The 9,867-nt window shown below is 37.8% G+C and overlaps 1 long non-coding RNA gene across 1 annotated transcript; it reads right to left on the bottom strand.

The window, feature by feature from the left end:
- Window positions 1-9,088: 9,088 nt before the first annotated feature.
- Window positions 9,089-9,552, bottom strand: LOC119765430. The gene is made up of 4 exons (XR_005276717.1): window positions 9,478-9,552; window positions 9,353-9,420; window positions 9,229-9,296; window positions 9,089-9,168 (listed from the first exon to the last, which is right to left on the bottom strand). It is a non-coding gene; the product is annotated as an uncharacterized LOC119765430 (long non-coding RNA).
- Window positions 9,553-9,867: the final 315 nt, after the last annotated feature.

The raw sequence follows: 9,867 nt of genomic DNA, 5'->3' as shown, positions 1-9,867 counted from the left end.
ACCGGACGTCGATCCAATGCGCACCTTGGAGACAGAATGGACAACCCTAATTCCTTCTGGAATTTGTTCATTGGACCAACCCCTACACACCTGTCTTTATTCCGAGTGAATCCATGTTGTCCCCAGACCTGTAGGAACGATTGAACGAAAAGCATAACAATCCCATAGTAATTTCCATGTAAACTTTAAACCGCTGGGGACAGACCAATTCTCAACCAAATGGGCTGATATTTGGCATGAGAGTCCCTAAGGGTATCCTATACTAGGGGGACCTCGGTTTGCCTGATTCTGAGAACTTTTTTGTTTGGATGAAACACCCTAATACATACCCACAATTACTTCAATGAACTCAACCTGTGACGTGCCTTTCGATCAACCATGATGAAGACAGGAGTGATATTATTATAACTAACGCGAAAAAAAGATGAGCATGAGCATGAGCATGAGAGACCACCCATGGTTGTCCTTCTCCGTTGCTGAACAGGACCGTAATATCCTATCAATACAACTGATCATACGCTTAAACGATCTAATGGTGTTTCCCTTATCAACAGCATGTATGAATGCGATGAAAAGATAAATCATCAAGATCATTAGAACTAGATCTTAAGCAAATAGGTAACAGTCATTGGCCACCAACGGCGCCCGCCATGTCAGTTTGTAGATCTCGGGGGGATTGGGACGGGAATGTTAGTTAGCACAGGTTGCTACCAAGGGTGGGTTCTATACGATATCCACACCCCCACGTGTGCCGGAAAACTACTTCTACTTGGGATTTTGTTAGTGGGAAAGGGTAATGGCCAGGATTCATCATAGAGGATGATGATGCGACCCAATAATCAATAAATTTTGTTTAATGATGTGATGTATTATGCATTCTCAAGGCAAACAGTCGGAGGATGCGGATGAGATTATTCCCGGTTATTTGGTGTTAAGTTTAGCATAAATGATTCAATCTTAGACAGCCGGCTGTGGAAAGATAAAACCAAATAAAACGCGAAACCGAAAAACACACACAATCGGGGGGAAAACAAAGACAGAAACGGCAACGAAAATCCGGCTTGTTGACCGCGACGCGAACCGATCAAATTCTTCAAAGCAACTGTCAAACATCGCGGAATCACCCGGGTCGAAATACACACACAATCGGGGGGGAAACAAAGTTGGAAACGGCAAAGAAAATCCGGCTTGTTGTCCGCGACGCGAACCTTTCAAATTCTCTAAAGCAACTGTCAAACATCGCGAAATCACCCGGGTCGAAATACACAAACAATCGGGGGGGGGGGGGGGGGGGAACAAAGACGGAAACGGCAACGAAAATCCGGCTTGTTGACCGCGACGCGAACTGTGTAAATTCTCCGAAGCAATTCTATTACTAACGCGAAAAAAAGATACCGAAAAACCGCCTGCAATCGACTGGTGCAGGAAAATATTTTATGTCGAGTTGTATTATTATCAACATTTTCTGAAAACCATAAAATTTAGGCATTTTTTGATGTTTTACTTTGAGTGCATTAAATTGACATTTGTCCAGACACTCAAAACCAGGAATGTCAATCAGCAAAAAAAAATGTTTTTGATAAATTTGGATCACGGCCAAGACAGAAAGCTTCTTCTTTGATAGCTCGTTGCAATCCATAGCAAAATGTTGACGATCAAATTTATGTTTACATTTTGAGATCTGGTTGTTAGTAGTTTGGGGGTATATTGACAAAAAAATAATTATCTTTGTTTCATTGGAAAATAGCATCTAGCAAAGTTTCAAAACTGATTCCAAACCTTTGAATTTCATGAGACTTATATATACCATTTAAATTTACTTCGACCGTAATTAAGGGTTAGATGTCGTGCTTATTATATTTTGAACTTCGTCCTCATACAAACAACTTTTTATGTCCCTGTGAGTGACAACTTAATGACACCTATAACATACGGCTGCCGCTACTCATTTCTCTTTAATCATGTAATTTCTAAGGGCAATAAAAGAAAAGTCCACACACACACTTCCTTCTGTAAGCGGGTGTGAAACGGAAGCGTGCCAAGAGAGCAAACGAGCTTTCTCAGCTTAACGCTTTGGCCTCAGCATGAAAGCACCATTTAATTGATGTCCTAGAGAAAATTACTTACCACCATTCTGTACGGTCCTGTACTAGCAGGGTCTCCTCGTAAACTGACCCCAACCACTCGTTTCGAGCTTCTGGGATTAGGTCTAATTTGCAGCCCACCCAAAGTCGTCGTATGTTTACGAGTAAATTAGTTGTTTAATTAGGTTTAAAATATGAACAGTGCGTGATTATTTTGCGACGCTCTCAACAAAGATACCATAAAATGCCAACGGAGATGAAAATTTGTTTTTAATTAAATTATCGACAGCCAACAGGGCAACGAAATCAACTTTTAAGGGAAAAGATTTTTTTCTGCCAGCGCACGGAAAAACTCAATATTGTTCGTGCCAGTCGAGGAAAATTCAATGTGTTCCTTTTTAATTTTCTTCTTTCACAGCAACAGCATCATCAGCGCCAGTGCTGAAAATGTCAGGGGTCATGACTTGAAAATCGGCGACACTGACACGAACTTTTCATCTCGATTCACCAAATCGCAAAACCGTGACATAAACAAACCCGGCGCAGTCGTGAGTGCCCTAGCTCATTGAGCGGCTGCAATGCGTGGCAGTAGTCGACCAACGCTCATTCAACGCTGCACGCACACACTTAAAGAAACAAGTTTTTACACAAAAAGTTTGTATTTATGCGTGGAAATGTAATTTTGAATACAAGTTATGGTTGTTTTAAGTGTTCTGCAGAGTCTTGAACCATTAAATTGTTTACAAATAGTCAAAATAGCATTTAAAGAAGATTTTACGAGCCAGTCATATGACATGAATTGAGTGAGTGTAGCTCATTTTTTCATGTCTCTTATTCTCAAGCAGCCGACCGGCACGAGTCAGGCAGCAGTGATTGAACAGACACAGTAGGCTTACAGTCACAAGCTAGCAGTGAACAGACATTTTGGTTTGCTTCATGTGTACGCTGGGTTGGAAACTTTTTGCAGGCCTGGTCAGCGCTCTTAAATTAACGAGCTTCGAAATTGTTTTTATTCTCGTTGGTTACCAACGGTAAATTTTGCAGATTGGTTTGCCATTTTTTCATTTTGCAATCCTGACGTTTTTTTAAAGAAATTCAATCATATTATAACTTATTTTTATGTTATTAAAATTTTATATGGGTAATTCTCCGCCAACTCACACAGCAGTTGCCCCGACCCCTCTTCGATTTGCGTGAAACTTTGTCCTAAGGGGTAACGTTTGTCCCTGATCACGAATCCGAGGTCCGTTTTTTGATATATCGTGACGGAGGGGCGGTACGACCCCTTCCATTTTTGAACATGTGAAAAAGAGGTGTTTTTCAACAATTTGCAGCCTGAAACGGTGATGAGATAGAAATTTCGTGTCAAAGGGACTTTTGTGTAAAATTAGACGCCCGATTTGATGGCGTACTCAGAATTCCGAATAAACGTATTTTTCATCGAAAAAAAACACTAAAAAAGTTTTAAAAATTCTCCCATTTTTCATTACTCGACTGTAAAAAATTTTGGAACATGTCATTTTATGGGAAATTTAATGTACTTTTCGAATCTACATTCTCCCAGAAGGGTCATTTTTCCATTTAGAACCAAATTTTTCATTTTAAAATTTCGTGTTTTTTCTAACTTTGCAGGGTTATTTTTTAGAGTGTAACAATGTTCTACAAAGTGGTAGAGCAGACAATTACAAAAATTTTGATATACAGACATAAGGGGTTTGCTTATAAACATCACGAGTTATCGCGATTTTACGAAAAAAAAGTTTTGAAAAAGTTGGTCGTCATCAATCACGGCCATTCATGGTCACCCGCGACAGACACGGAAGACGAAACAAAGAGAAACGCAAAAAGTAACTTTTTCAAAACTTTTTTTCGTAAAATCGCGATAACTCGTGATGTTTTTAAGCAAACCCTATAGCAAACGTCTATTTATCAAAATTTTTGTAATTGTCTGCTCTACAACTTTGTAGAACATTGTTACACTCTAAAAAATAACCCTGCAAAGTTAGAAAAAACACGAAATTTTAAAATGAAAAATTTTGTTCTAAATGAAAAAATGACCCTTCTGGGACAATGTAGATTCGAAAAGTACATTAAATTTCCCATAAAATGACATGTTCCAAAATATTTTACAGTCGAGTAACGGAAAATGGGAGAATTTTTAAAACTTTTTTAGTGTTTTTTTCGATGAAAAATACGTTTATTCGGAATTCTGAGTACGCCATCAAATCGGGCGTCTAATTTTACATAAAAGTCCCTTTGACACGAAATTTCTATCTCATCACCGTTTCAGGCTGCAAATTGTTGAAAAACACCTCTTTTTCGCATGTTCAAAAATGGAAGGGGTCGTACCGCCCCTCCGTCACGAGATATCAAAAATCGGACCTCGGTTTCGTGATCAGGGACAAAAGTTACCCCTTAGGACAAAGTTTCACGCAAATCGAAGAGGGGTCGGGGCAACTTTTCCCGATTTCGTGTGAGTTGGTAGAGAATTACCCATATCTTAATTAAAGTAAATTTTGGAATGCAATTATAATTAACCACCTTCCCATCGTTGAAATATATTTGAGTAAAAACGAAAGAAAAAAATCGGAGTTGCCTCTTGTGTGCACAGAAAGGAAGAGATGTATGCTAAACGACACGAAATGTTTTGCTTCCCACCAATATTTTGCTGTAGGAAAAAAGGTTACGCTCTGTTGCGGATTGTTTGGTTTGTATAATGGTGTTCCTTGGTTTGAAATTTCAGGAAAGATCACTACGGGGAACTTTATGTGCTGTACTTTTTTGGATGATGATATATGTTTGAGCTGCGGGTGAATTATTTTGAGTTAATTTTCAGGAAGATCAATTTGACAAACATATTTTGTGTAACAGAAAATAAACTCTAATTTCCCTAGTTTAATTAATAAATGAAATTTAGATTGCTTTTGATGGACATTTCTTTTAAAATCTGTACGAATCATAACTATGCATAAACTGTTTTTATCTTGCCCTTTTCAGATTTCCTGTTTTGCTAATCAAAAGAAAGTCCGAATCAAAGTCTTCGAGTTTTACAAAATGCTATCAGTACGTAGTCAGCTATCAAAGAGCAGATTATTCAAATGCAGCTATTTGAAATTAAATTTCACTGTGAAGTCTAGTATCTTTTTTCTTTTCCGAGTAATGAGGTATTGGAAGCATTTTCTAGCAGACTTATAAAAATCTGTCTATTTTATATTTGTTTGATAACCAAAATCAGTGACAAATCACTATTTTGGTTTCATCTTAGTATGTAATTCAAGACTTTTTTTTTTATTTCCGCTTTAACATGGGTTTCCTAAGCGAGGTATAAATGAAAAAGCCCATGAGAGTTGATCTAAACTGATACCTCTGTATAATGCATTGGATTCATAACATAAAATAAAATAGCAGTTTTCAAAATAATGAACCAGGGATGGAATAATCGCAAAAAAATCAATTTCGCTTGCGAACTTTCTTCATCTGCGAAAGAGAGAGGAGGCCAATCACGTAAAAGAAAAACGCTCCCGAATTTCTCCAAGAATCATCTGCTGATGATTTTTTGTGAATTTCCTTGTCAGCACCACTTAAAAATATTTAATTCACTTTTTTTACACACATTGCCCATCTACAAAATGTGACAGATCATAATTCGACGTGTGACGTTACAATTGCAAGTGAAAAAGATATTCCGCCGAATAATCAAGATGATGATTTTTTTAGATTCCTTTAACCGATCTTTCGTGCGCGAGAGAGAAGAGCCATGCTCCCTTCGGATTTTTTCTCTTGATGAACGTCCAATGATTTTCTTTTGATGATGATTATTCCATCACTGTAATGAACAAATTCATTGAAAGTATTTTTTTGTGTATTTTTCATTTGGATGACACATCACACATGACACATCATAATGAAAAATATTTAAAAATCTAAATCTTAAAATAGAACTTCAAATTCATGAAATTAATCAGCCCACAACATTGTAGTTGATAACCTTTAAAATCCAGCAACAGTACAATAAATTCCCATTAACACCCACGTGAGGTCACTACGTTGAACCCATTTTCCGATCCAGAAAAACAAATTGAGAATTGTGTGTACCGGATCGTTAAAAAAGCGTTCCCATGTTCGACGCGACGAGCCTAATGGAAATTTTAATTGAACCAGGGGAGAACCACATCGCCCAACGCAACTTTGCAAAAAAAAAAAACGCCGAATGATGCCCACTCGTTTTTGTTTCAACTCTCACTCCTCGGTCAGCCAGCCTTTGTAGTGACCCAGTGGACCGTTAAGGTGTTATCCGTGTCGAAAAATTAAACCGCAGAGGTCAACAACATAATCACGTCGTCCTCCGTTTAATCGTGTTTAATTTGGCGGTTCAGCCGCGGTGATGATGAGGGTGGTCCTCCCCCCCCCCCTCCCACATTTCCAACTTTGAGCAATTTGAGGTTACTGGGGTGGACGGGTGATGCTTTTTTCGTGGAAATGGTCCACGGCTGTGGAAAAATAAATGCGAAACAAAATTAAGCCACCAAAAAGGAACGCGGGCCACCAAACAGTGTGTTAATTGGATAATTTATGGTTTGCATATTGCGGTCAAAGTGGTGTGTTTATTTATTTCCAGCTCTAGGCCGATTATCCGAAAAAACCACCGCGCGTCCGGAGCCGGTCTCATTATAATCAATAACGCAATTATGACAACAACCGGTGCAAAAAAAATTGCGAAAAATCCAATTGAATCTCAGCCATTTAGTGGTTCCGGTAGAAAGTACAAAAATAATTTAAATGCAAATGCCAATCACTGGCGCACAACATTATTCAAATCACGCAGCCAATTCCAGGATTTTCCCCAGCATCAGAATATAATTTCACTCTCTTCAACCATCGCAGAATCTAATTTCGGCTACAGAAATCTGATCAGACTTGATTGAAAAATAAATACACCTGAGCTGAGATTAAATTAGACGAAAACCAATCCACCGTTTTGGAGCAAAGTGACATCCAAAGTCCGAGTTCCGGGCAAATATTTATGAATGAAAATCATTTCCACTCACTTACCCGGAAAGCATACCGAATAAAACCCGATGAAAGACTCTAGCAACATCTTAGACCGAACGATTGCTGTCAGTCTGAGGGCAGTAAGTCTATTAAACTGTGTAAACATTATCCAGCGGGAGATTACTTCCTGGCTGAGACCAACAGCTATTTTCCGATGCATTGAGACAGTCATGCTGCAGCAGTACCGGAACGGATTTGAAGAAGATGCAGAATGCCAATCATCTAAATTTTATGGCAAGTAATATTCTACGACGTAACTATTTAAAAGTCTTGAATTATATAAATCTAGATAAAAACTTAAAAAACTTGAAAAACACACAAATTGAAATGAGAGGATAGTCCGGCTTGGTTTGCTGTAAAATTTTTCACATACATATCAGCAAAGAATTTTAACAGCAAATTTTGATTCTATGCAATTTCACAAATATTATTCCTCTAAAATTCATTCCTTAGAAACCTACTCGCAGAAGCTCGTTTCTCTGAAATATTGATTCCCTAGAATTACTCAAACCCCAGTTTGAGGGTAATTCTCCGCCAACTCACATAGCAGTTGCCCCGACCCCTCTTCGATTTGCGTGAAACTTTGTCCTAAGGGGTAACTTTTGTCCCTGATCACGAATCCGAGGTCCGTTTTTTGATATCTCGTGACGGAGAGGTGGTACGACCCCTTCAATTTTTGAACATGCGAAAAAAGAGAGGTTTTTCAATAATTTGCAGCCTGAAACGGTGATGAGATAGAAATTTGGTGTCAGAGGTACTTTTATGTAAAATTAGACGCCCGATTTGATGGCGTACTCAGAATTCCGAAAAAACGTATTTTCATCGAAAAAAACACTAAAAAAGTTTTAAAAATTCTCCCATTTCCCGTTACTTGACTGTAAAAAAATTTGGAACATGTCATTTTATAGGAAACTTAATGTACTTTTCGAATCTGCATTGACCCAGAAGGGTCATTTTTTCATTTAGAACAAATATTTTCATTTTAAAATTTCGTGTTTTTTCTAACTTTGCAGGGTTATTTTTGAGAGTGTTACAATGTTCTACAAAGTTGTAGAGCAGACAATTACAAAAAATTTGATATATAGACAAAAGGGGTTTGCTTATAAAAATCACGAGTTATTGCGATTTTACGAGAAATAAGTTTTGAAAAAGTTGGTCGTCATCGATCATGGCCGTTCATGGTCACCCGCGACAGACACGGACGACGAAACAAAAAGAATCGCAAAAAGCTACATTTTCAAAACTTTTTTTCGTAAAATCCCGATTTTTGTAATTGTCTGCTCTACAACTTTGTAGAATATTGTAATATGAAAAATTTTGTTCTAAATGAAAAAATGACCCTTCTGGGTCAATGTAGATTCGAAAAGTACATTAAATTTCCTATAAAATGATATGTTCCAAATTTTTTTACAGTCAAGTAACGGGAAATGGGAGAATTTTTAAAACTTTTTTAGTGTTTTTTTCGATGAAAAATACGTTTTTTTCGGAATTCTGAGTACGCCATCAAATCGGGCGTCTAATTTTACATAAAAGTACCTTTGACACCAAATTTCTATCTCATCACCGTTTCAGGCTGCAAATTATTGAAAAACACCTCTTTTTTCGCATGTTCAAAAATGGAAGGGGTCGTACCGCCCCTCCGTCACGAGATATCAAGAAACGGACCTCGGATTCGTGATCAGGGACAAAAGTTACCCCTTAGGACAAAGTTTCACGCAAATCGAAGAGGGGTCGGGACAACTTTTCCCGATTTCGTGTGAGTTGGTAGAGAATTACCCATGAATCATTTCACAGTTATGTTTAATGTTATTGTTCTACTGAATGAAAAAGGATCATTTTCAACGAGAATCTTGAATGCATAGAAATTCCTTCTTCGTTTGTTAGATGTGAAGTTATCAAAAAGAATCATTAAACTTTAAGTGAATCGTGATATTGTTACGTCAAAACTTATTGTTGACACCGGGAGGAAATACTAAGTCAGCGACTCTTTAGCGAACGACGATTTATATTTGTTGTAGATGTTGCTATTAAGCTACAATCGCCAATAAGGAGCATTAATAAACTGTTTACCATTTCAACTAGGTTTTCTTACAGTTTCGGTGACCTGCTTAAACTGCTAGTTTCCTCTCCACCGGTAAACAACTTATGGCGAATTCAACCCTGGGTAGTTTAGTTCAATTAATAACTGATATGGTACGATAAATTCATAAACTTACGATTTCTTCGTAAAGTAAAAAAGGGGGAAGAAAGCCCTGACCAAACCACCGTCTAATCAATATCTAAGCTGAAATAATAGTTATGTAATTAATTCATGAGCGGAGAAACCAGTCAACTAACATACGTCAACTAAATAACTTTGAGGTTGTAAGAAACCTGCTCGAAACACCTTGTCACACCGTATTCTAATAAACTGCTCAATAAACTGTAAAATTTAGATATAGTTACAAATAAATGCAAAAAAAGGGAAACAACAAACGTACTGCTCAAAAAATGCAAGATAACTATCTCGAGTCGCAAATTGATATCATCCGAAATATTAATATTAATATTAGGAAAACCAAAATTCTTCCTGCAAACCAGTGAACGTGGTAGACATCAGCTTCAACTTTGTCGTATCATGTAGTTTGACACGATCAGTCAGTGACGGCTACCAGCTACGTGACGGATCCGAGTAAGTCATGGTAGGGCTCCTGCCTGAGCCGAGGGGCCTTGCGGTAGATCATCGCCGGCC

This window comes from Culex quinquefasciatus, chromosome 1, assembly GCF_015732765.1.
Source record: "Culex quinquefasciatus strain JHB chromosome 1, VPISU_Cqui_1.0_pri_paternal, whole genome shotgun sequence".
Taxonomy (NCBI): Eukaryota; Metazoa; Arthropoda; class Insecta; order Diptera; family Culicidae; genus Culex; species Culex quinquefasciatus.
The sequence above is the reverse complement of the archived record's forward strand: the minus strand, read 5'-3'. Positions and strand labels throughout refer to the sequence as shown.